This window comes from Balaenoptera borealis, assembly GCF_965194805.1.
Source record: "Balaenoptera borealis genome assembly, chromosome: X".
Lineage (NCBI taxonomy): Eukaryota > Metazoa > Chordata > Mammalia > Artiodactyla > Balaenopteridae > Balaenoptera > Balaenoptera borealis.
In genome coordinates this window covers 60,554,135-60,580,653 of record NC_138881.1, presented here as the reverse complement: position 1 = coordinate 60,580,653, position 26,519 = coordinate 60,554,135, and the positions used below count along the sequence as shown (strand labels likewise).

The window sequence follows — 26,519 nt, the reverse complement described above, 5'->3', positions numbered from 1 at the left end:
TGGAAGAGGTGAATTTTAGAGCTAGTTCTTGAAAGGAGTGGCAAACAGATTTTTGAATAGATGGAGAATTGATGAGAACAGATTTAAAACAAAAGGCTGAAGAATCAAAAAGGAGGCTTAGGGCTTCCCTGGTGGCGCAGTGGTTAAGAGTCCACCTGCCAATGCAGGGGACACGGGTTCAAGCCCTGGTCAGGGAAGATCCCACATGCCGCGGAGCAACTAAGCCCACGCGCCACAACTACTGAGCCCATGTGCCACAACTACTGAAGCCTGCATGCCTAGAGCCCATGCTCCGCAACAAGAGAAACCACTGCAATGAGAAGCCCGCGCAACGCAACGAAGAATAGCCCCCACTCGCCGCAACTAGAGAAAGCCCGTGCGCAGTAACGAAGACCCAATGCAGCCAAAAATAAATAAGTAAAATAAATAAATTTTTTAAAAAGGAGGCTTATGCTGCCATCTCTAAGCAGCAAAGTGGCAACTGAGAGTTAGGTGTTACCCTAAGGAGAAAGGGCTTGTGAAACAGCTGTTGGGTGCTACTTAGAGTTACAGGAAAAGTCCTTTTGGAGTTTGATGTTAACATTTCAAACAGCTATACTCTGTCTGACAGGGACTGCTGAGCCTTATTCAGCATTTAGTATCTTGCTTAAGATGGCTGTAGTACATGTTGGAGGAGAAGGATTTTATTTATTTATTTATTTATTTTTATTGAAGTATAGTTAATTTGCAAAGTTGTGTTAGTTTCAGCTGTACAGCAAAGTGATTCAGTTATACTTTTCAGATTCTTTTCCATTATAGGTTTTTACAAGATGCTGAGTATAGTTCCCTGTGCTATATAGTAGGTCCTTGTTGTTTACCTATTCTATATATAGTAGTGTGTATCTGTTAACCCCGAACTCCTAATTTATACCCCCCTCCAGAGGAGAAGGAGTTTAAAAACTGAATTTATCAATGTGCTATTTGAGTGTAATAAAGCAGCAGTGGTAGGAACTGCCAATGCATCATTCACACACCAGTTGTTCATACTATCTGCCATGACCTTGATACTCTAGTGCTCTTGAGTCTAGAGAAAACAGCACTTTATTTTTCAGAATAAAATCTTGAGCACAATTTCAGCACATGCAGATTAAGGTAATAATATGGAATTCTTTTCATCAAATGGATAGATTTCATGACCAAGGAAATCCTTGAGTAAGTTTACTACTAGAATCTACAACTGAGGTGATGGAGCATAGAGAAGCTGTGTTTAGTAATGAGTTTTACATGGCCTTAAAAACAAAGAGAAACAACCTGCCTTTTGTTAGTTTTTGCTCTATTAAAAAAATTCAAAATCAAGACAGTGATCTCTAGGAGGAAAAAATGACCCTGTCTGCTTCAAGCTATAGATAAAAGGGACAAAACCAAGCTTCTCTGAACCAAGGACTTCTATGCCTTCTCATGCTTAGCAAGTTGAAAAGAAAAGTAGTGTGGTTTCATGGGAAATGCCCAGTCCTACAAGTCAGCTCTAGTTTCTGCATGTGACACTGGAGCAGCTTATGTATTTAAATTCACCACTTAAGGCCTCCTAGGGCCTGGGTCAGTTTGCAGTGGAATACCCAGGTACCTGCCACTTCTTGTTACTGTTTTGCTGCCAAAGGAAACACACTCTATCTCCAGCCAATTATGGCTGCCTCTGGGCTGTATGCAGGTGTGGGCATACCCACACGCCATTATCTTAACTGTTTCAGACAGCTTGCAGCTGATCCTACCTGGAAACAGACATGCCTGTGGTAAATATAAATTACCAAGAGTCTCTAGGGATTGCCCCAATTCAGGTCCAAATTCCAAGGGGTTCTTGGCGCATCTAGAACCTCTCTGCAGATGGACTACAGGCATTTAGCCCACAAACTTACATCTAGCGGGCATTTATCTTTTATAACCACAATATCTGTTTAAACCCCTGCATCCCCAAATACATGTACAGGTTCATACATGCCATTTATTCATTCAACATGCATTGATTAAGCACCTACATAGTGTCAAGCATATTTTTATCATCACTAATAAGCAGAGATACAGAAATTGAAGCATGGTACATTTTTCCCCTACCAATTTTGAAAAAAAATCTTTTATTTTAAAATATCCAGGTGCTGCCAGGATTACAGTGAAATTGGCACACTCTTTTTGAAAACTTTGGAAATAAATGTTAAGAGTGGGGAAAATGTTTGTACCTGTTGACCCAGTACTATTATTCTCAGCAATATTCTAAGGAAATAAACCAATTCTACCCTCAAGAAGTTTATCTCTTAGAGGTAAGGCAGCAAATAATTGCATCTGAAAGCCAAAGAAGAGTGATTTTCAAAGAAAATTCTGCAAAAGAAGAGTAATGAGAGACTAATGCTATTAGATATTAAACGTACAAAACTATGATAATGAAAACACTGGTACCACTGGTATAAGATTAGCCAAATGATGTTATAGTACACTCCCCAAAGAGACTGTTGCATATAAGAATTCAATCAGTTATAAAGGATGTGTTGCAAGTGATTGGAAAGGATTGTTCAGTAAATGATGTTGTGACAACTTGTAGCATTTATACCCTCATCTCCTGTAATAAACTAAACTAAGTGGCAGCTGGATTGAAGAGTTAAATATAAAAAAGCAAATTAGGAAAAAAAAAACCTAGAATGAATGAATATTCATCAGGCTTCTAAAGGGGAATAGTTTTCTAAGCTTAGGAAAGAATAGAAGAAAAACAAACAAAGGGAAAGATCAACATATTTGTATAAAATTTTAAAACCAAAATAACTTTTATGGCCATTTCAAAAATAAAATCTAAACACAGACTAGAAAGGCATATTTGACATAAATATGGCAAAATGTGACAGGTTTGCATTTTCTCAGACATTCATACAGTATGATGTATAAGAAGAAATATGGGCAAAGAACATGAATAGATAATTTACAAAGGAGTTTTAAGCACAACTGGAAAACATGGGACAATGTTCATCACTACTAATCAAAGAAATGCAAATAAGTAGGTAGCCTCTTTTTAAGCTTATCTTTAATAGAACTGAAAAAGAATGGTACTCAGTTTGCTAGTGATAGTGTGGTTTGGGTCAACCCCTTAAGAAAACAGTTTGGTAACCAGCGTGTATTAATGCCCTTTTATCTAGTAATCTACTTCTGAGAATGTTTCCTAAGAAAATAATTCAAAATATGGAAAAGAAACTATTTACCTGAAGATATTTACCAGTGTTATTTATTTTAAAAAATTAGACATAACATGAATATCTAGCAATAAGGAAAGGGTGAATCCATTCCATGGAATATTATGCTATTATTTTAAATGATGATTATGAAGACTATGGGGCATTTCAGAAAAATACTTCTGGGTTAATAAAAAAGCAGGTTTTAAAATTGTTTGCACACTGCAGTTACAACTTTGTAAAATACATGCATTTTTTTAAAAAAATTAGTGGGAATGATAATAGTGGTTATGTTAGGGTGACAGAATTAAAATGATTTTTTTAAATGTGTTTCTCTAGTTTTCAAAATTTCTGTAATGAGATTTTTTCTAACTTTTGCAGCTAAAATTTTACCAAAATAAAAAGAGGCAAAAAAATAGTTACAGCAAATATTAACAAAGGGTTAAAATCATTAACTATTCTAACTGATTTTTTAAAACACTAATATTCAGATAAATGAGTAAAAGACATGAACAGACAATTTACAAAAGAGGAAACAAATAGTAAACAAACATGAAAAAATATCTAGTATCACTAATAATTAAGAGGAAGAAAAATTGAAACATTATATATACATGTATATATTTTACTTCTACCAAATTTGAACTAAAGGAAGAAAGATCTTAACTCATACATCTATTACTCTTGGTAATCTAAGGAAATAAGCCAATCCAAAATATGGAAAAGCTGTGTATATGAAGATGGTAATTTCTCTTTCACGTATAATAGCCAAGAAAAAAGGAGGCAAGGAGACCTAAATATTCAACAACAGTGGGATGGTTACGTAGTATACTGCAACATATCCACTTGATGGGCTATTATATAACTATTAAAAATGGTGGTTAGGGCAACTGCATAACAAGAAAAAATGCATATCGTATATCGTTGGCTTTGCTTTTAAAGGGCAGGTAGCTACAACATCATATATTCACTCTGATTAGAGATATGTAAAAAATATCTGCATATGAAAAGAATTTCTAGAAGGAAATACAACAAAATGATACCAGTGACTTTGTGACCATGATGATAGTATGATATATACATACATATATATATATATATATATATGTATACACACACACTATATATATACTATATGTATATGTGGGTATATACACACATAGATATATACATGCACCTTTTCTCTGTTTCATATATTTTCCTATATTTTCTCTAATATGATTATATTACTTTTATTAATAAAACTTTTTATAATAAAAACTGCTTGGAACAAAGTGGGAAGCTGTTACAATAGAGGCATAATATGGTCGGTGTATGCTAGAGTTAGGCACAAGGTAGTGGGGTGTCCAGAAGGAGTGGACTGCACCACTTACTAGTTGTGTATGTGACCTTGGGGTTATTCCAGGAACAGCATGTGCAGAGGCACAGAGGCGTGAAAGCTGAGGGCACTTCCAAGTCTATAATTAAAGCTGAAACCAAGGGCTCCTATAGGCAAGTTGCTGGAGGTGAGGTGGGAGAGGTATGAAGGGTCCTGTTTGTCAAGCTGAACAGCTTGGACTTGATCCTTCAGGTCAGTGGTTCTTGACCTATTTTGGTCATGGACCCCTCTGAAAATCTGATGAAAGCTGTATAACACTGTCCCTAGAAAAATGTACATACACAAATTTTTCCTTATAGTTTCAGAAAGCCTAAGGATCTCCTACAGCCCATGTGTGGATCCCTGGTTAAGAACCTTGGTTTTAAAGAGTAAAGAATCACTGAAGGAATCTTTAGCCAGGAAGAGGTAACATGATCAGATTTGCATTTTAGGAATATGATTCTGGCAATAGTTGGTACATAAATCGGTGAGTGTTGGGGGCCAGAATGTTGACAGAGAAATCTGTTAGGACCTTTACTGTGATAATAATCTATCCTAAAGGAGGTGAAAGCTGTGGTGATGAGCATAGACGAGGGAATAAATTCAAGAGCCATTTAATAGCTAGAATAGGTAGGAATGGTAACCAGTTTGATATAAATGATAAGGAAGGAGTGATCTAGATTTCTTGTGTAGATGACTGAGTAATTGTGTTACCTTTAACCAAGAAGAGTAGGGGATGGGGACTGCTCTGCCTATGGAGCATCTAATTAAAGATGTCTATTAAAGAGTCTGCAATGGGGTCCAGCCTATGACTTCTCAACTTTAATCTGCATACAAAATACCCAGGGATCTTATTAAAATGGAGATTCTGGTTCAGGTCTTGGGGGAACCTGAGAATCTGCATTCCTAACAAAACTCCCAGGCAATACTAAAGGTTGCCAATTTGTGGCCCGTACTTAGACTAGCAAGAGGCTGGAGCTCAGGAGAATCATCTTCACTGAAGATACAGATTTGGGAGCCAGTAGCATGATAGGTGGTAATTAAAATTAAGGAAATAGACAAAATAACCTGGGAAGCATGTGTAAAATAATACAGGGGAAAAAACTCAAATAATGAGCCTTGTGGAATGCCAGTGTTTACAAGGCAGGCAAGAGAAGAAAGACCTACAAAGTTGAGTCTTGAGAAGGAGTGGTCAGAGAGATAGGAGGAGAATCAGAAAAGACTTATCAGAGAAACCAAAGGTGAACCTCAAGAAGACCGGTTTGGATAGCAGTGTCTTCTGCTGCTGCAGAGCATGTATTCTCAATGGGGGTGATACTGCCCCCAAGGGAGCAAAAATTGATTCTTGCCGGGTCAGGTGGTAGGGGGGCGGGGGCGGCAAGAAACTTAGATGTTACATAGTTTATGGTTTTTCAAAGGGTCACAGTACATAACAGATGTACAGTACATCTGTGATATAAAATTTCGTGGAGAGGTCAATTAGAAAAAGGTGTCTAAAAAGGCTCCTTGGGTGAGGGAATGATAATCAAAAAATGGTTGAGAAACAGCTGTAGAGAAGGAAAGTAAGATTTCTCAGTAAGGAGGTTGTGGTGAAGAAGACTTCAAAGGATGGAGAGGAGTGTGCTGGGGAGACAAGGAGGTGAAGGGCCTTGCAGAAGCAGCACTGTGAAATAGCTTGGCGGATTGGGGGAACTACACACATTGCTGGAGGGTTAAGGTTCAAAGTAGATAATGGCAGCAGATGAGGTAGAAAAGTAGGAAATGGCTCATGAAGGGCTTCATGTATATTGGAATCACTCAGTTGAAAAATGCAGATTTCTAGATCTCAGAGATCTTGATCAGGTAGGTTTGGACTGGGGCATCAGAACCTGCACTTTCAAAATCTAGGGATGATTCTGATGCACACACTTTGAGAAAGGTGTCTAAAAAGGCTCCTGTGCCTTTTTAGGCACAAAGGGGGCCCAGCTGGCACAGGATCTGTGCCAGCTGGGCCCCCTCTGCCTGCTTCGCTGCTAGGAGAGGAGAGATTATTGCCCTAGAATGCCATTGGTTTCTGGGACTTCCACCTGGGGGCAGTGAATGATAGAGCCATATAACTCTGCCTTGTGTCTTGGCAGACTCAACAAGAAGAATATAGAACGAGACCTCCAGCTCAGTAGGAAATGGGGGGGGGGCACTGAAATATTATGTTAGGTAGTAACGTGGTTAGATTTGTGTTTTAGGAAACTGACTGACTGCAGTTATAGAGGATGGATTGAAGGAGGTGTAGACTATAGGTCGAGGGACTGAATTGGGTATCGGCACTCTCACTGACAAGTGATGAGGACCTGAACTAAGGCAGAGCAATGAGAGTCAAGCCCAGGCAATCTAATTCTTCAACCTGTGTACTTAACCCCTGAATTATACCACCTCAGTACACGGGAGTAGGTGGTGGTATGCAGCAGAGGTAGTACCCAGGGAAATTGGATTCTGAGATTTGGAGATGGAGGTGGAAGCTGGAACTAGAAGCAGATGTGTTGCTAGTATATGAAATGGTAGCGCAAACCAGGAAAATGGGTGGGATTACTTAGGGAAAAGGCAGAGAGTGAGGAGAAAAAGAAAATAGAGCCTAGAACCCCAGGAAATACCAACTTGTAATGGGCAAGTATAAGAAGAAGCCCCAGTGAGTTCAGCTGAAAAGCAGCAATCAGGACTGGCCAGGTAATTGAAATAGAAAGGGACCATAGAATACCAAGGGAGCAGAAGAGTTTAAAGAAGAAAAGAGCTCTCAACAATCCAGAGCAGTACTGAAGTGTCAGTCATATTTGGCAATTAATATAGTCATTAATGACCTTGGTAAGAGAACTTTCTGGAGAGTGATGGGAATACAAACTGTTGAGGGGTGAGCAGGAACTAAAGAAATGGACAAGAAAGGAACATTAATCTGTCCAAAAGTTCAAATGAGAAAGAAAGGAAAGAGGAGGGCAGTGGCCAAGGGAAACTAAGGGTTGAGGGCTGACTTGTTGGGTTTGTTTTAAGAGCTTTGAGAACATTTGTAGACTGAAAGGGAAATAATGGAAATATGAGAAGGATAAGAAATGGAGCAAAGTCTCGGAGGAGGCAGGAGAGGATGGGAGGAATGGCTTTGGGAGGAGGAGGCCCACCTTTTCTGAAGCCAGAGCAAAAGGAGTCAAGGAGGGTATAGCAGAGAAGTATCTGGGTTGCCTGCTAGTGAGTGCTGGCCCCATGGCCTCTACTTTCTTCATGAAATGACTCTTGCCCACTTCTATCACTTGCTCACAGGCCTCTTTGAATTCTTTGATTCTACTTTTTGTAGCCAGTCTCTTAAGAAGCCATCTTGTCCCATCTAGATCCCCTTGAATGGGACTCACTCTTTCCATGTAAACATGTACTAGGAGGTATTAAAACCCAGCACAGGACAGTGACTCCTAATCTCCAGAATTTGCCGAGATCGCATCTTCTTTGTCCACTTTGGCTATTCCTCATCCTCACCTCTTCCTGTTTGACTCTGCATTGCAGCTCCCAGTATTTTCCTTGATCTCATTTTGATAGTCCATTTAAGACTTATATCCATCTCTAGCTCAACCTGCCCTTCTTCTTGCCACAATTCTGTTATTTGCCATCTTATCCCATGACATTTCAGCCTTCCACCTGGTGACATGGGATCTGTGCCAGCTGGGCCCCCTCTGCCTGCTTGGCTGCTAGGAGAGGAGAGATTATTGCCCTAGAATGCCATTGGTTTCTGGGACTTCCACCTGAGGGCAGTGAATGATAGAGCCATATAACTCTGCCTTGTGTCTTGGCAAACTCAACAAGAATATAGAACGAGACCTCCAGCTCTTAGTTACCATCCAGCTAGCAGTTAGGATCAAAGCTACTAGAGCTCTGTTCTCAAGAGCTCCAGTTCTTTATGCACAGAGTGAATGACAGTGGATTGCATTCCAGTTCCAGTTCTCCAGAGTGCTCTATGTGCAGTATAACTCATTAACCAAGTAGCCAGAACCCCCTCCTCTACTGACACCATCCCACCTCCAGCCTTTCCAAACCAATAGATCACTGCATGAAAATGGAAACCTGGATTCAGGGTCAGCCACATCGCCTCAGCACCAAGGCAGACTCCTCCTTCAGCCATGGAGCGCACGTCCTTGTCACTTCCTCTTTACACCCATTCCATCCTGGCACCTGCAGAACAGACCCATCACAAGATAAAATAAACAAACCTTTCCCATAATAGCTCAGATCAGACGAGATCTAGGGAAGATAGTCTAATACAGTGGTTCAGTGTTACACAGGGAATTCTAGCTGCAAAACCTCTCTGTGCCTCAGTATCCTCAGTTGTAAATTAGGGATAATAATAATACCCACCTTATAGGGCGCTGGGGCTTAAATCTGATCATTGCATTAAAGAGCCTAGCAAAGAGCCTGGCACATAGTAAGTGCTTGATGAAAGTCACTTATATCCAGATTGGGTTACACTCAGGGGGTCTTAGGTAGCCTCTCAGGCAAGTCTCTGGTCCAGTGGGGTCCCACTGCCTGTCCAGCTACAGTCAGCCCTGGTACTGTTTGTCACCCACTGCACTTCCATGTCCCCTTTGCCTGTAAGCTCCTGGCTGAGAGTAGACTATTCATGATTGGTTTCAAGACTCAGGCCCTTTGCTTTGTCAGAGTTTCACTGCCAGCCTTCCCTATACCGCTACTCCTCCCAAACATCACATGAATTCACTGTTCGACCTCCACTACTAGGTCCAGCCCATACTCATAAGGCAAATGAGGATACTCCTTACCAAGAGACAGAGGGACCGCCCCTAATTGGCAAGGGTGAGTGTGCTGTAGTGCCAATATCCAGGACTTTTCTTCTTCCTAAGGAGCAGGTGCTCTCTGAGTCTAAAATCAAGGCCTTCTATAAAATAAAAACTCTGGACAGCAGCTGGCAGCAGGATTCATCAGATTCTCCATCTCTTCCACATTAACCTTGAGACCCTTTCTGAAAATAAAAAGCAGGGAGTTCTTCTTGTCAAGATTATTCTGTCCTCAGTGTAATCACTATTCAAAATCCTTTCTGTTAACCCAGAACCTTCTAACTCAATTCCATCAGGCTCTGGCCTTCACAGAGCTATCTATCGCCTAGGGGCACCTACAACCTCAACTGGATCAAGAAAGGTAATGAGTGGAAGATTCCTGTGCAGTGTCCCCACCTGCTTCCAGCAAATGAGATCACACACCACCTCCTAGAATATTTACCTGGGCAATATTTTGATAAATTCACTTAATGAGATGTCACAGAATGTCTGAGCTACGTGGTAGTTGAATGATTACATTAGCACTATCCCCAGGCCAAGCCCCAAAGTGTGAAAGTGATATTTCTGGGCAGAGTTTACGTAGTGCTGGATAAGATATACATTTTTCTAAAATGAAGTCCCTAAAATGATTGAAGACGTCAGCAACCCCTTGATACTGCCCACAATTCATCTACTACCTCTGCATCTTCACTTCCCCAGTATCCCTTCTCTTAAGGAGAAAGGAATTTGGTCCCCAGACACAAAAATGATCTTCCGGTAGCTGAAGGCCTTCTACCCCAGCCCTGGTGTATACCACTGACTAATGCCTTCAACATCCAGGTACGGGGGTGTGGGTGAGGAGGGAGTGATGGGTGGGGAGTATTGTCCTGTCACAGGAGGACCTGGGTACTTTTGATCTCTGGACCTAAGCTGGCCCTAAACAAGGCCAATTACCCGAAGTGGGAATGAGAGCTCTTAGTGATCAAGGCCACCTTCAAGACAGGGAGACACTTCCTTTGAAAGGGACAAGAAGTTTGTGATCATGAGCTCAAATCGTTATAGCCCAGAGGAGCCGGGGCAGACTTGTAAATGCAGCCCATACCAGGCCAAGTAGACCCTTCCCAAAACACTCATCCTGTTGCAGATTTCAGAATATCAAGGGGCAGTGGAAATGGGTTCCAGCCTGAGGATGTCACAACCATTTACCCCAGCCACGGCATGGGGAGGAGGCAGGTGCAAGTGTAGAACATAAAGATCCAGGTCCATCCTGGGGCAGCCCAGAGGTTTATGTTGTTCCAAGGTGCCCCATTCTATTAGGATCGGGGGTTGCCTGTGCCCAAGGGCACCCCTCCAGTGGGCCAACATAGCCTATTCAGACGTGCATATAATCTCATGGAGTGTGTTTCGTACTGTGGCCTGCAGCCCACCTGCATCTTAATTCTAAAATGAAGATTCCTGAATCAGACCCGCTAGGGGTAAAGCCCAAGAATATTCTTTTTTTTTTTAACCAGTGCCTCCCTAAGGTGATTCTGATGCACAACACAGTTTGAGAATTCCTGGACTAAGGGTTCTTCTAGTTGCCCCATATCTGACCTAACTTCTGGTATACCTCTATGATCCTGCAGTTGAGACAAAGACACACCAAGGTAACCTTCAGGTCCTTGGGATATCATCCCAATGAACTTCAGTGCAGATTTTTCCTCCTCCCATATCTGTAACACCTTCTTACTGGTGGATCCCTCTTTCCCAGCCATTGCTGCCCATGCATCTAAAAGGCCTTCCACTTTCACAAGTTCCATAGCCATCTGCTCTCTGACCACAGCCTCCAGTTCAAGTACTAGTTTTGGAGAATGCCATTCAAAGTCCTCCTCCCCCACATTTACCTCTCCACCATACCACTACCAGCAGACAACCTTCCAGGCCATATGGATTGACCAGGTCCTGGTGGAGCAGCAGTACTGCTTCACCTCCGATACATAATACGATTGGTTCTCCACCCCCAGCCTCCTCAGAATTCATTTCTAATCCACTATACCCCTCCATCCGGACCTCTTCCCTTCATGGCATTAATTATTTCCAGCCCACTCTTGCCCTGGCTATTTGCTAGAACCACTGACATCCCTGAGTCTGGTCAACATCTTGACTACCCAAGTATGGACTACCCAAGGGCACATTCTGTTAGCTTTCACCATACAACATGGCAGAGGGGTTAAGAGCAGGGACTCAAGTCACACTGCCTGGGTTTGAATCCCAGCACTGCCGCTTCCTATGTGATCTTGAACAACCTGCTTAAACTCTGTTCCTTGATTTCCTCACCTATAAAATGGAGATAATAATAGTACCTACCTCACAAAGCAGTTGTATTACACGAACTAATGTGTGTAAAGTACATAGACTAATACTTGGCCCATACTAAGCACCAGAAAGTGTTTGCCATATATGAATTACACTAACTGGATCATTCAGGTGTGATTTCCTTTTGGCACAGCCCCATCTGCCATGGCAGAAATTGAAGGACTCTTACCTGGAAACCTTTGAAGTGAAATTCAGTCATCTGCCCACACACCTCCTACATCAGCAGCCCCTAGAACTTCATGCCCTTCTCACTCCATGATCACTCATCCAGTCTTGCTACTCCCCGATGCACTTGTCTACCTTGTACCCTGCAATTAGCCCCAGCAATCTAAGGCTGAGAGACCAGTTTCATCATGAAAGAGGTGTTAGCTTTCCAGTGGCATCATGGTTGGCCCACTGTCTGATTCACTGGAAGGTTGTTGATCAGGAAGTATTTGGGGGGGGCACCCAAGGCAACCTTGATCTCATAATCTTATTATAGGTATGCTTTCCCAGCTCAACCTCAGCATTCTCTCTCTTTTTTTTTTAAATTTATTTACTTTTGGCTGCTTTGGGTCTTTGTTGCTGCACGTGGGCTACCTCTAGTTGCGGCAAGGGGGGCTACTCTTCGTTGCGGTGCACGGACTTCTCATTGCAGTGGCTTGTCTTGTTGTGGAGCATGGGCTCTAGGCGCGCGGGCTTCAGTAGTTGTGGCGCACGGGCTTAGTTGCTCTGCGGCATGTGGGATCTTCCTGGACCAGGGCTCAAACCCGTGTCCCCTGCATTGGCAGGCGGATTCTCAACCACTGCACCACCAGGGAAGCCCTAGCATTCTCTCTTAAATGTAATTCTGGCATTCGCTTTCAGGTCCAGATACCAGGGAAGGGAGTAAATGACCCTCTTACTTATGCCCTGCCCCTTGCCTCCACCTCCTGACCCCAGATCCACTGGACCCGTCTACCCAGTCTCACTAGTAAAGGAGAAGATCAAATTGCTATGCTCAAAAACCAGGGAAGAGATCTTGAAAGTATGAACAAAGGTGGTGACAGTGGATGTGAAAAGGAAGAAGAGCACTTGAGAGTGATTTTAGAAGCATAACTGACAGAACTTGGTGATCAGTTAGCTCTTGGGGGTAAGGTGAAGGGAGACATCAAAAATACCCAGTTTCTTGCCAAAGTAGGAGGCAGTATTGTTAGTAAAATTGAAGTGGCACACCGAAAGACATACAGAGATGTCAAGGGATTTGTGACATAGAGAAATCTGAGTGGGTAAATGGATAGCTAGGTAGGAGATGGTAGAGAGTAGATTGATTGGTGGGTGTCTGGTTGACATCCCAAACTTAATATATGTTCAAAAGCTAACTCCTAATCCCCCCTCATATGGCAGCCCTACTCTTCCAGTTGTTGAAACCAAACATGTTGGAATCATCCTTGACTCCTTTCTTTCACACCCCATGTTCAGTCTGTAAAAAATCCCAACTCCATCTTTAAAATATATCCAGAATCTGACCACTTCTCACTGCCTGCAGCGCTACAACCCTAGTCCAAGCTGCCATCATCTCTCTCTCGGATTATTGCAACCACCTCCCAACTAGTGTTCCTGCTTCTGGCCTTGCCCCTGTTTGGTCTATTCTCCACACAGCGGACATAGTGATCCTATTAAAACAGAAGTCAGATCCTATTACTCCTCTGTTCAAAACACTGCCTTGGCTCCCTGTTTCACTCAGAGTAAAAGCCAAAGTGCCTACCACAGCCTACAAAGCCCTGTGCAGTCCCCCTGTTTCTCCTTCCCCCCTGCAGAACTACTGTTTTCTTCTTTTCCTCGCTATTATCTGGCCACTGGACTTCTCTTTTCCTTTGAACATACCAGGCATGTTCCCACCTCCAGGCCTTTGCCCTTCCTGTTCTCACTGCCTGAAATATCCTTCTCCCAGTTAATGCCCCTTCACCTCCTTCAAGTCTTTGCTCAAATATCACTTTCTCAGTAAGGCCTTCCCTGACCACGTTTTTAAATTTGCACTGCAAAAACAGCCTCCCATTGCCCTTTCCCTGTTCTATTGTTCTCCATACTATTGATTGTCTAAAAAATTATTTAATTTACTTATTCATTATTTATTTCATGCCTTACACCCCCTCCCACTAGAATATAAACTTCTTAGGGGGTAGGGATTTTTATTTGTTTTGTTCATTACTGTAGCTTCACTGCCTAGAACTCTACCTGGCACATAGAAAACTCAAAAAAATTTTTGTTGGGTGAATAATCGAGTATGAAAGTTGGAATGGATGGGCAGAGAGAGATGAGTGGGAAACATTGATTCCCAACCCTTTGGGGGAGTGTCTCTCGTGGTACTACCAGTTGACTTATGGAATGTCAGAATGTTTGGAAAATAAAGAATAACGTTATTTAAATTGGAAAGATGAGTTAGTGCCTTCTCAAGGTAGGCCTTCAATAGATATTTGTTGAATGAATCAATGGTAATATCGTAACAGGTATTATGAAATTAGAGAGAGAGAGAGGGAGGGGGAAAGGGAGGGGGAGAGAGAGAGAGAGAAGGAGAGAGAGGATATTCCACACAGCAGTCAGAGGTTTGAGTGTTCACGAAGTCCAATGAGCAGTCAGCACGTCAGATTTCCAGCATATTGAACATGACCGACCAAACTGTGGGTTATATAAGCTTTGCATTTTAACCAAGAGACCAATAGAGGGCGTGCGAGGTTAAATCAAGAATGTTCTCCGCTTGATGAGATTCTATTAACGTCATCCACATTTCTATTTATTGATCTGATGTTCATCTAAACTGTTTCATCAGTTCAGAGTGTTCTCTTGAGCTAATTTCTTTCATGAGCCCAGTATCTGGCTCATAATACTTCTTTAATAAATATATATACTTTGAATGAAAGAATGAATATATAGAATCAAGAGATTTTCACCTTGAAATTTGTGTTTTACTAATTAACTGTGGTCAGTATTTCCATTAAGAAACTATCCTTCAGCATTCATAACCTGACTGACGAATAGAGCTCCCATGGTCCTTGGTGCTTACGGAATCCTTAGGCAAGAGGAGGGCAAGAGTCTGACTTGCAGTTTGAGTGCTTTATCTGTGTAAGCGATAGTGTTAGACAACATCAACATCGTAGTGCCTGAGGTAAGAGTTGCTTAAGGCCCAGGCTGCCTCTGCTCCCATACTAGCTCCTCTCTCCATCAGGAGGGGCTGGCAGCTGATGGAGGATGCAAGTCACCAGGGATGGCTTGTCCCCCACCCCACCCCCCAATTGTTAGTTTGACTTCTGCAAATGGGGATTTCACTGCTTTTGAAACATGCTGCCTACAATATGTTTTCAAGCTGTAGGGTTGTTTGGGATGAAGAAAGTTAAATAGGCTTTGCTTATTATCTTAATTATCAACTGTTCCCACTGAAATTCTCTGAAGGGATTTTGGGTGCCTGGATTTGCGGCTTTCTGAGCTGGATTACTACGGGGGTATGGAGTCCTTGTCCTGTTGTCATCTGATGGCTGAAGTCTCTGAGTGCCCTTGATCCAGGCCCGTGAGCTAGGCCCTCAAGTATTAGATCTTTTTCACTAGTGGAATCATTTCAAATAGCCTGAGAAATAGAACCCACTTTTAATAAACTTTATTAAGAATAGTTTTTCATTTACAGAAAAATTGAGCAGATAGTACAGAGAGTCCCCATGTATCCCATACCCAGTTTCTCCTATTATTAACAGCTTACATGAATATAATACATTTGTTAAAATTAATGAACCAATATTGATACAGTTCATAGTTTATTCAGACTTCACCTAATACTGTTTTTCTGTCCCAGGATCCCATCCATGTGTAATGATACTATGTTACATTTAGTTGTCATGTCTCCTTAAGCTCCTCTGGGCTGTGACATTTTCTCAGGCTTTCCTTGTTTTTGATGACCTGGACGGTTTTGAGAACTGCTAGTCATAATATTCAGTAGTATGTATTTTTCAGTCTATTTTAGGTATTTTAATGTGTTTTTCAGTCTATTTAATGGAATCATTTCAAATAGTCTGAGACATACAACCTTTCTTTATTGTTCTTCCCAGTACCTGTTTTTATAATAAATCTGAACAGTTCCTGAAGCTGGTCCTTGCTAGAGCAGGGCAAATATCTACAGCATTGGTGAATTTTTCTACAACAGTGTGCACTTTGAGTAAGCCTTGCAATTTATTGTCCATAGTCACCAAACCCATGCTGGTATCATCTTTTCTCAGAAAACTTAAATGAAAATTGAAGGTGCAAATTCAAAATGTGTATCTATAGAATTAATTGGTTTGACTTACTATTTTTTCTAATGTCTGAATTGTAGTGAGAGTCTTTGTTTCCTCAGTTTTGCTGTTTAAATATAAGAACCAAGAATTCTGTGGAAGAAGAGAAGAAAGAATGAGAGTTGGATAGAGCCACATGCGACTCTACAGTTTTACCTTCATTTAATTTTCTACCCCAACCTGTCTTTAATATGAACTGTATTATCACTAAGATAAAACTCAACTTTCTTTTTCTTTTTTCAACGCATTTTCAAATATTTAATCCAACTACCCACACACATTCTTTTTTTTTTTGACATCTTTACTGTAGTATAATTGCTTTACAATGGTGTGTTAGTTTCTGTATAACAAAGTGAATCAGCTATACATATACATATATCCCCATATCTCCTCCCTCTTGCGTCTCCCTCCTACCCTCCCTATCCCCCGCTCTAGGTGGTCACAGTGCACTGAGCTGATCTCCCTGTGCTATGCAGCTGCTTCCCACTAGCTATCTATTTTACATTTGGTAGTGTATATATGTCCATGCCACTCTCTCACTTTGTCCCAGCTTACCCTTCCTCCTCCCCGTGTCCTCAAGTCCATTCTCTATGTCTGCGTCTTTATTCCTGTCCTGCCCCTAGGTTCTTCAGGACCATTTTTTTTTTAGATTTCATATATATGTGTTAGCATACGGTATTTATTTTTCTCTTTCTGACTTACTTCACTCTGTATGACAGACTCTAGGTGCATCCACTTCACTACAAATAACTCCATTTCATTTCTTTTTATGGCTGAGTAATATTCCATTGTGTATATGTGCCACATCTTCTTTATCCATTCATCTGTCAATGGACACTTAGGTTGCTTCCATGTCCTGGCTGTTGTAAATAGAGCTGCAATGAACATTGTGGTACATGACACTTTTTGAATTATGGTTTTCTCAGGGTATATGCCCAATAGTGGGATTGCTGGGTCATAAGGTAGTTCTATTTTTAGTTTTTTAAGGAACCTCCATACTGTTCTCCATAGTGGCTGTATCAGTTTACATTCCCACCAACAGTGCAAGAGGGTTCCCTTTTCTCCACACCCTCTCCAGCATTTATTCTTTGTAGATTTTTTGATGATAGCCATTCTGACTGGTGTGAGGTGATACCTCATTGTAGTTTTGATTTGCATTTCTGTAATGATTAGTGATGTTGATTATCCTTTCATGTGTTTGTTGGCACTCTGTATATCTTCTTTGGAGAAATGTCTATTTAGGTCTTCTGCCCATTTTTGGATTGGGTTGTTTGGTTTTTTCATATTGAGCTGCATGAGCTGCTTGTAAATTTTGGTGATTAATCCTTTGTCAGTTGCTTCATTTGCAAATATTTTCTCCCATTCTGAGGGTTGTCTTTTCGTCTTGTTTACGGTTTTCTTTGCTGTGCAAAAGCTTTTAAGTTTCATTAGGTACCATTTGTTTGTTTTTATTTCCATTTCTCTAGGAGGTGGGTCAAAAAGGATCTTGCTGTGATTTATGTCACAGAGTGTTCTGCCTATGTTTTCCTCTAAGAGTTTTATACTTTCTGGCCTTACATTTAGATCTTTAATCCATTTTGAGTTTATTTTTGTGTATGGTGTTAGGGAGTGTTCTAATTTCATTATTTTACATGTAGCTGTCCAGTTTTCCCAGCACCACTTATTGAAGAGACTGTCTTTTCTCCATTGTATATTCTGGCCTCCTTTATCAAAAATAAGGTGACCATATGTGCGACCCACACACATTGTTATACAATCGATACCACTAAATTTAGTTGGAATGCTAGTAAGCTACATTCACTTCCTAGCTGGTCTTTGCTAGAATTCAGTGGATTTTTCTTTTGAGAAACTTGTTTTTCCCCATGCCTTTTATATCTTGTCTTTGGAATTTAGTAAAAAATGGCTCTTTAAACTCTTCTGGAGACTGGGGGCAAATCAGGGTAAGGTATAAACAGAGAGGGGTTGAAATCACTAATCTTGCCTGATGTACTTTAATATAACAGTAATTATAGATCATACAAGGTGGATTGAGTCAAGGGGTAATTATGGACTTTATTCCAGACAACTAACAAAACTTCTTTAAGAGATTATTATAGTTTCCATTAGGAGGTATCTTGAAGGTTGTTAAGCTCTTATTAATGCCTTGACCAGGAATTCCTACCTGTGAATTTCCTATAGGAGAAATAGATACCTGTAAAGAAGGTGCCCCAAATAACTTTAGAGACTTGCCCTTCAAGGCTTATTTCATATAAATAATATCAATGTCTTGTAAAAATTTCTCAGAAATGCATGCTAATTTTAGGAAATGTGGTGTAGATAGTTGGAATTCAAGCCTTTTGCTTGAAATAAAGTGAATTATTGGGGGGAATAATACAAATTGTGAAACTTTGAAAATTGTTCAGGTAAATAGGGGGTTTTCCACCATATTAAATGGCAACTTTGGAATAGGCTTCATGTTGAATTCAAGTCCTGGAGACTGAACTATTAATTTATGTGTGTTAGTACTCAAGTGCATTTCTGTTTCTGATGAAGGTTGGTTTTCTCACAGGCAATATCAGTGGCTAGTTAGCTCAGGCATTTAGAACATAGTGCTAATAGGACCAAGACCATGATTTTCGTCCTTGTACAAACCAGTTAGTTTCCGCTGATTCCAGTGCTATTGGCCGCACCATTTACCTTGGCTGACCATCTCTTCAAAAGCATATCCTCAGTCTCAAGGGAGGCCAAGCTGGGAGATGCAGACTGAGAAGTGTAAATCTTTACCACTTTTGAAAGAACAGCCCAAAGCTCCGTTTCTCTCGATGCAGGGTCAATTGCGTCATTTGCACGGGTTTGCCTCACTGTGTTGTTATGAGTACTCTAAAATGCAGAACTATGTCCATTGCCTTCTCTGTTTTATATTCTATTAGCTCAGGAAAGATTTTCATTCCATTGAGCACCAGACTGTGGGGTATATTTTTGGAAGCAAGTGTAGGTGTACCAGAGCCAAAAAAGGTTGGGAACAACTGTAGACAAACTGATCTCACTGTTCTTAGAGCTGCCAACTCCAGGCGCAGAGCCCTTAAAGTGGACTATAAATGTAAAGTGGGTGGTTAAAAGAAAATCCGTCATGTGGGACTAATTTCTGGTTTCCCACAATCAGGTGCATGTATTTTGTGTGCGTTTTTATGTGGAAAGAAGCAGGTGTGCATAAAGCTGATTTATTTAGCTCTGTCAAATTAAAATTGGGGTCTTAATGAGAGAAAAATTGTGAGTTAGATAATTAGGATAGTAGGTACTTTGGATTTTTTATAAATGCCTTTATTTAAACTTATCATGATAACATTTCTGTCAAGGAGGTGAGTATGGTAGGAACTTTTTGATAAGTCAAAAAACTGAAGCAGAGAGACACAAGGTCCTACCTCAGTTTCTATCATTGGAACATGTAAATCTCTAAAAGGACTTGCTGGACGTAACTATGAAATCAAATTACAGAAGATTTCTGGGTTTTCAGTCTCCCTCTTTGACAGAGGAAACAATGGTATTATAAATAAACACAGAAACTCTTGATCTGTAAAAGTCATTGAGTCAGTTCTCACAAGAGACGGCGACATGAACTGGCCACAGGAGTAGTAAACAGGATGTTAGAAAAGGGATCCCACAGAAGACTTGACGAGGCTTGGACATTAGGCATGGAAATACCCTATTATATGTTAACCAGGGCTTCCCTGGTGGCACAGTGGTTAAGAACCCGCCTGCCAATGCAGGGGACATGGGTTTGAGCCCTGGTCCGGGAAGATCCCACGTGCCACAGAGCAACTAAGCCCGTGCACCACAATTACTGAGCCTGTGCTCTAGAGCCCGCGAGCCAGAACTACTGAGCCCATGTGCCACAACTACTGAAGCCCGCACGCCTAGAGCCCATGCTCCGCAGTGAGAGAAGCCACCACAATGAGAAGCCTGCGCACCGCAATGAAGAGTAGCCCCCGCTCGCTGCAACTAGAGAAAGCCCGTTCTCAGCAACAAAGACCCAATGCAGTCAAAAATAAAGTAAATAAGTAAATAATTTATTTTTTAAAAAAATATATATGTTAACCAGTCATAAGCTATAATGACACAAGCTAGGATTTGTTAGTTCACTTTTCCTTCCCTAGATCATTATACTCAGCAGAGAGGAAAAGAAAGCTGTGTTCTAATAGTGATTTCAGCACTGTCTTAAAGATCCAAGTATAGGTGTGCTCCAATTTAAGAAAACTGAGGGAATAAAAAGAATGCATGTTGCCAAATGGATAGATACAGGGGTTGGATGGAGAATTCATTTTATAGAAGGAGCCTTCACTATGACAGAATTCATCCACTGAGTTCCTTAAATTAACTCCTCTGGTGAATTCAAGATTTGATTTGCAAAGAGTCAGTTATCACGTAACTTTTTAGAAGTGTGTCTGCCACAGGTTTACTTTAGTAATACTATTTGTAAAATATGTATATTTTACAATACACAGTCTGTGTACCAACGTAAAGAGCAGATTTCAAGAATTTTATTTTCCTGATTTTTCGTAACACCATATGACCTGTGTAGGTTTACAGGTGGGTCAAAGCATAAAAGCAGGATTATGAGTACTGTCTAGAGAGAAGGAGAGACATGATGGTACCAAGAGAGGATTAGAATTATATGGGCAAGAGACATAAAAAGGAAAAAAACACTTAAAATTTTTGGCCAGTTTTGATTTCTGGGAAAGCCACCTTGCTTTCCATCTCTGGTGTACCTCTCACCTCTGACCAGTTAGTTTAATTTTTCTCTCCTGCTGATCTCCTATAAACATTTCAGCTCTTAAACATAGAAATTATCCATGAGAGTACAGATAGCATCATTTAATGAAGCAAAAATAGAATAACCAATGACACATTCCTGGAATGATTAAGAGGTTCGATTAGCAAGTACTGGAAATAAGGGGGAAAGTACCTTATTTGAAAGTAAGAATGCAACTTTGTTAAGCACAACCCTGGATCATAAAGGCTATAGGCTTGGATGGGGGTGCCCTTAAATGCCAAAGTTACAGCTAGAAAGACCGCCCTTGTCCTGAATTATCAACAACCATGGAAATTTGCAGACGTTCCAACAACTGCAGCACTGTAGAAAATGGACAAAATTGTAAAAACTTTTCAGAACTTCTAGCAAATTGCAGTTAAACACCCAAAATATATGAAATAAATGAATTTCTAAAGGGCATCTTCCCACATCCAAAAAAAGCATCAGCTGTTTCCTTCATCCTTCATGTAACAATCAGCATATATCAAGTTCTGAAACTACCATCTCTAGCTCTACTAGGACAGGCCTCTTGAAAATGTACATTTCAAGAATCATAACTTCTTTCCATTTCTTTAGATCTTCTTTAATTTCTCTCAATAATGTTTTTGTAGTTTTCAGTATACATTTTTTTCCAAATATAAATACATTTTTCTTACCCTTCTTTTGTTAAATTTATCCCTAGATGTTTATTCTTTTTGATGCTATAACATATAAGTAGAATTTTCTTAATTCCATCTTTGTATTGGTCATTGTTATGGTATAGAGATACAATTGATTTTTGTATTTCGATCTTGTGTCCTGCAATCTTGCTAAAACTCATTTATTACTTCTAACGGTTTTTAGCAGAATCCTTAGGATTTTCTGTATACAAGATAATGTCATACTAGCCTCATAAAATGAGTTGAGAAGTGTTCCCTCTGCTTCTATTTTCTGGAAAACATTACAGGTAATTGGTATTATTTATTCCTTAAATATTTGGTAGAATTCACTGGTGAAACCATCTGGGCCTGGGCTTTTTTACAGAAATTTACATGATGATCCTAAAATTCATATGGAATTGCAAGGGACCCAGAATAGCCAAAACGATTCTAAAAAAAGAAGAACAAAGTTGAAGGACTCACACTTCCCAATTTCAAAATTTTCTACAAAGCTACAATAATCAAAACAGTCTGTTACTGGCATAAGGAAAGGCATATAGGTAAAAGAATAGAATTGAGAGTTGAGAAATAAACCCATACATCCATGGTCAGTTTTGGACAAGGATACCAAGACCATATGATGGGGAAAGAATAGTCTCTTCAGCAAATGGTCCTGGGATAACTGGATAACCACATGCAAAAGAATGAATTTGGGGCTTTGCTTCACACCATATAGAAAAATTAACTCAAAATAGATCAAAGACCTAAATGTAAGACATAAAACTCTTCGAAGGAAACTTAGGAGTAAATCTTCGTGACCTTGGGTTAGGCAGTGGTTTCTTAGATACAACACCAAAAGCACAAGTGACAAAAGAAAAAATGAACTGGACTTCATTAAAATTAAAAACATTTGTGCTGCAAATGATATCTGCAAGTAAGTAGAAAGACAACCTATAGAATGTAACAAAATATTTGCAAATCACATATCTGATAAGAATCTTGTATCCAAAATATGCATAAAACTCTTACAACTTAACCATAAAAAGACCAATAACCCAAATGAAAAACATGTAAAGGATTTGAATAGACAATTCTTCAAAGAAGATGTACAAGTGGCCAATAAAGACATTAAAAGATGTTCAACATCATTAGTCATTAGGGAAATGCAAGTCAAGTCTGCAATGAGATACCACTTCATACCCACTAGAATGGCTGTCATCAAAAAAGATGAACAATAGAAGGTGTTCAAGAGGATATAAAGAAATTAGAGGCCTTATACACTGCTAGTAGGACTCTAAAATGGTACAGCCATTTTGGAAAACAGTTTGGCAGTTCCTCATAGTTAAACATAGAATTAAAATATATGACCCAGAACTTCTACTCCTAAGTATATACCCAAGAGAATTGAAAATGTATGTCCACACAAGAATTTGTATGCTAATGTTCATTGCAGCATTATTCACTATAGCCAAAAGGTAGGGAAAAATCAAATGTCCATTAACTGATAAATGTAAAATGTGGTATATCCATACAATGGGATATTGTTTGACAATAAAAAGAAAGGAAGTACTGCTAGAGGCTACAATATGGATGAAACTTGAAAACATTATGCTAAGTTAAAGAAGCTAGTCACAAAAGACCACATATTTTATATTCCATTTGTATGAAATATTCAGAGGAGGTACATCTATAGAGACAGAATGTAGATTAGTGGTTGCCAGGGCCCAGGAGCTTTCAAGAAAAATGAGGAGCAGTGACTGCTAATGAGTACAGGGTTTCTTTTTCAAGTGATAAAAATGTTCTAAAATTGATTGTGGTGAGGTGAACATACTAGAAGCCATTGAATGGGTAAATTGTATGGCATGTAATGTATAGCTCACTAAAGCTGTTTTTGTTTTTTTAAAGAAGAGGAAGAAGCAGAACTTCTGGGGTTTATAGTAGACTTGTTATATATTTTAGTGACCAGAAAAGAAATTTTTTTCTGAATAATCAACCTTCTGTTTTTCTGTTCAATGGAAAAAATGGATAAAGAAACTGAGGGATTAACTCAAGAGATTCCTCAGACTCAGAATTCTGATCATTGTTTTACTCGTTTAAATAATATAGATTTTATATAGCAATCCACAGTTAAAACAACCTCTCTGCAGTACAGACTTTCTATTGGGGGTGCTTTTCACATGAAATAGAAATCAAAGCCATTGGTTACCCTTCATATATAAAACACAAGTCCAGACACTTGCCAGGATGGCTTTAAAAGTCTGGCCTTAGCCTATCTTTCTAGCCTCATCACCTACCACTCCCTGCTCTAGCCAGTTCTTTTTTTTCACAACTCCTCTGTGCCTTCCTATGTGCTCCCTCTGTCTAGAATGTCCTACAAACCTCTTCTCTTCCTGGAAAACTACTTCTCCTTCAAGACACAGCTTAATTGTCACCTTCCTGGAGTTCTTCCTGACTCCCATAGACAGAATTAATTGCTCTTGCCTCTGTTTTAATGGTATTTTATTTTTGCCTCTAGCATATCGTGTTATATTATAATGTGTTAGTTTAGCAGTCTTTGACAGCTAAGCCTTCAATAACAGAAACCAGGTGTTACTTCTGTATTCACTGAATGTACCAAGTATATGCCTGGCCCATGGTAAGAAAATAATCAATGTTGGATGGATGGATAGATAGATAGGCAGATCGATAGATAGATAAATTGAGTCAGCTTGCTGGTTGTGGTCTAGAAAATGAAGCATAAAATAACAGTCTTCCCTACCCAGCTTCTTGAGTATCAGCAATACATAAGTATTACCTGAGTCACTCTGGAGTGTCTAGTATCATGGAAGAACTAAATATATGTAAAAATCATGATCCCTGCCCTTAAGGAACTTATGTAATTGAACAGATAAGATTCAGATGTGTGATGTAACTAGAAAACAACATAAAATAGCATATAATAGAGTGTTCAACAATTTAGAGCAGATTATAATTGCCATCAGAGTTCAGTGAAAAAGAAACTATATTTTGTTCCTACTCTCAGGTAATAGGGCTTCAGGGCACAGCATTTCAGGCAACTGAGGGCCCTAGAAGTGCCCCCTAAGTAGATTTCCAAAATGGCAACAGGAAGCTAACAGCTACCAGCACCATGGTGGGCAAGCAGTAAGCTGCACAAATAATCCCCAAGCTGGCCTAGTCAAGGGAAAAGCGAGTCGTGGCTCCTTGGAGCATTTTTAAAGCTTTTAGGCTCTCTTCTACTCAGTAGGGAATCCCTGTATCTTTATCTCTTTTACAGAACTTTTTTTAAAATCCACTTATTCCCAAGTATTTATCAAGTGCTATATTAGTTTCCTATTGCTGCTCTAACATTATCACCCATTTAGTGGCTTAAAACAACAGGAATTTATTCCCTTACAGTTCTGACAGCCAGAAGTCCAAAATGAGTCTTACACAGCTAAAATCAGCATGTCAGCAGGGCCACGCTCCCTCTGGAGGCTCTAAGGGAAATATCTGTTTCCTTGCCTGGTGTCTAGAGCTATATTCCTCGCTCATGGTCCCTTCCTCCATCTTCAAAGCCAGCGGCGCAGCTTCTTCTTTCTGACTCTGCTTCCACTGTGTGGCCTTCTCTTTTGTGTCAACTCTCCCTCTGCCTCCCTCTTATAAGGACACTTATGTTATGATCACATTAAGGGCATACCCAGATAATCCCGGATAATCTCCCCATCTCAAGATCCTTAACTTACTTACATCTGGGCATTAAAACGTGGACAGCTTTGGGGACCACTATTCATCCTTCCATGAGTACCTACTACATAGCCAGCACTGTGCTAGGCACTTTATACCTCTGTTGCACTTATTGTATCATAGTTTCTCTCTCCTGCCACACTGTAAACTCCTGGAAGAGAGAGTCCATATTGCTTTCCCTCTCACAATGCTTAGCATGTGGCCTTGTTTGTAGTATTATATAGACACCCAGTAAATGATTAATGAATGATATGAGCCACGCACTGTCACATAGTCGAATTTAAGTTAATTTCATTCAAAAAATGTTTATTGAGTCAGAGAGGGGAGTGGTCTTTGATATCAGAATAGTCAGATACAATTCAGCAAACAGTTGTTGAGCTCCTACTATGAGCCCGATACCTTGCTGGTTTTTAAAGATAAGGATGCGAATAAGGCTATCCTGCCCCTGAGGAGAAATAGTGAGCAGCTAAGTGTGCCTGGGCTGGCTAAGAAAGGTCTGGTTGGTGGAGAAGCCATGTCCCAGTCCACGGGCACCTTTGAGGGGTGCAGGTTAGTGGATGCCCCATCCAGAAGGAACTCCAGGGATCATCTAGCACCACCACCACCACCACCATCACCCCCAATCAACACCCCACCTTCACCTCCCTGTCTGCTGTTGAAATTCCCTCTCCAGCATCACTGCCTAGCATTCCCTAGCCTCATTGCACACCTCTCATCGCAGGGAGTTCACTTTCCCCAGCAGCAGCCCATTTGACCCTCAAGCCATTCTAAAAGTTAAAATTCTTTCTGCCCTTGAGCTAAAATAATGCTTTTCCCAGCTCTTCTGCCTCCTGCAGCCACATAGAATAGTCTGCTTTCTTAGTCCAGCACAGCCTTTCAGATATTTCTAGAGACTCCCCTAAGTCTTATCTTCTTATTCATCTGTTTATTCAGTCAACAGATGCTCTCTGGGGACTTCCCTGGTGGTCCAGTGGTTAAGACTCCGCGCTCCCAATGCAGGGGGCCTGGGTTCGATCCCTGGTCAGGGAACTAGATCCCACACACATGCCGCGAGTAAGAGTTCTCAAGCCACAACTAAGGATCCCTTGAGCCGCAACTAAAAGGAGCCCGCTTCCCGCAACTAAGACCCAGCACAACCAAATAAATAAATATTTTTAAAAACGCTCTCTGAACATCTCTTGTGTGCCTGCCACTGTGCTAGGCACTTGAGATACAGACACAAGTGGAAAAAAAGTCTGTCCTCAAGGAGCGCCCAGTCTAGCCGGGAGGCAGCCATGTGAATAGTGTGACAGGGCAAGTGTTCTGGCAGAAGGAGATACAACGGACTGTGGGGTTTGGGGCTGGAGACTAACCAGCTACACCCAGGGCTCTTAAGAGGTCAGGAAGGTGCTTTTTGAGCTTGGTCTCAGCCATT

General features: G+C 40.6%; 1 protein-coding gene and 1 pseudogene across 10 annotated transcripts in view; both read left to right on the top strand.

The window, feature by feature from the left end:
* HDAC8 (histone deacetylase 8) overlaps positions 1–26,519 on the top strand; it is a 244,573-nt gene that overhangs the window by 11,711 nt on the left and 206,343 nt on the right. The gene's annotated exons all lie outside the window — the stretch shown is intronic.
* LOC309620587 (histone-binding protein RBBP4 pseudogene) overlaps positions 1–26,519 on the top strand; it is a 258,370-nt pseudogene that overhangs the window by 76,122 nt on the left and 155,729 nt on the right. The window lies entirely within an intron of this gene.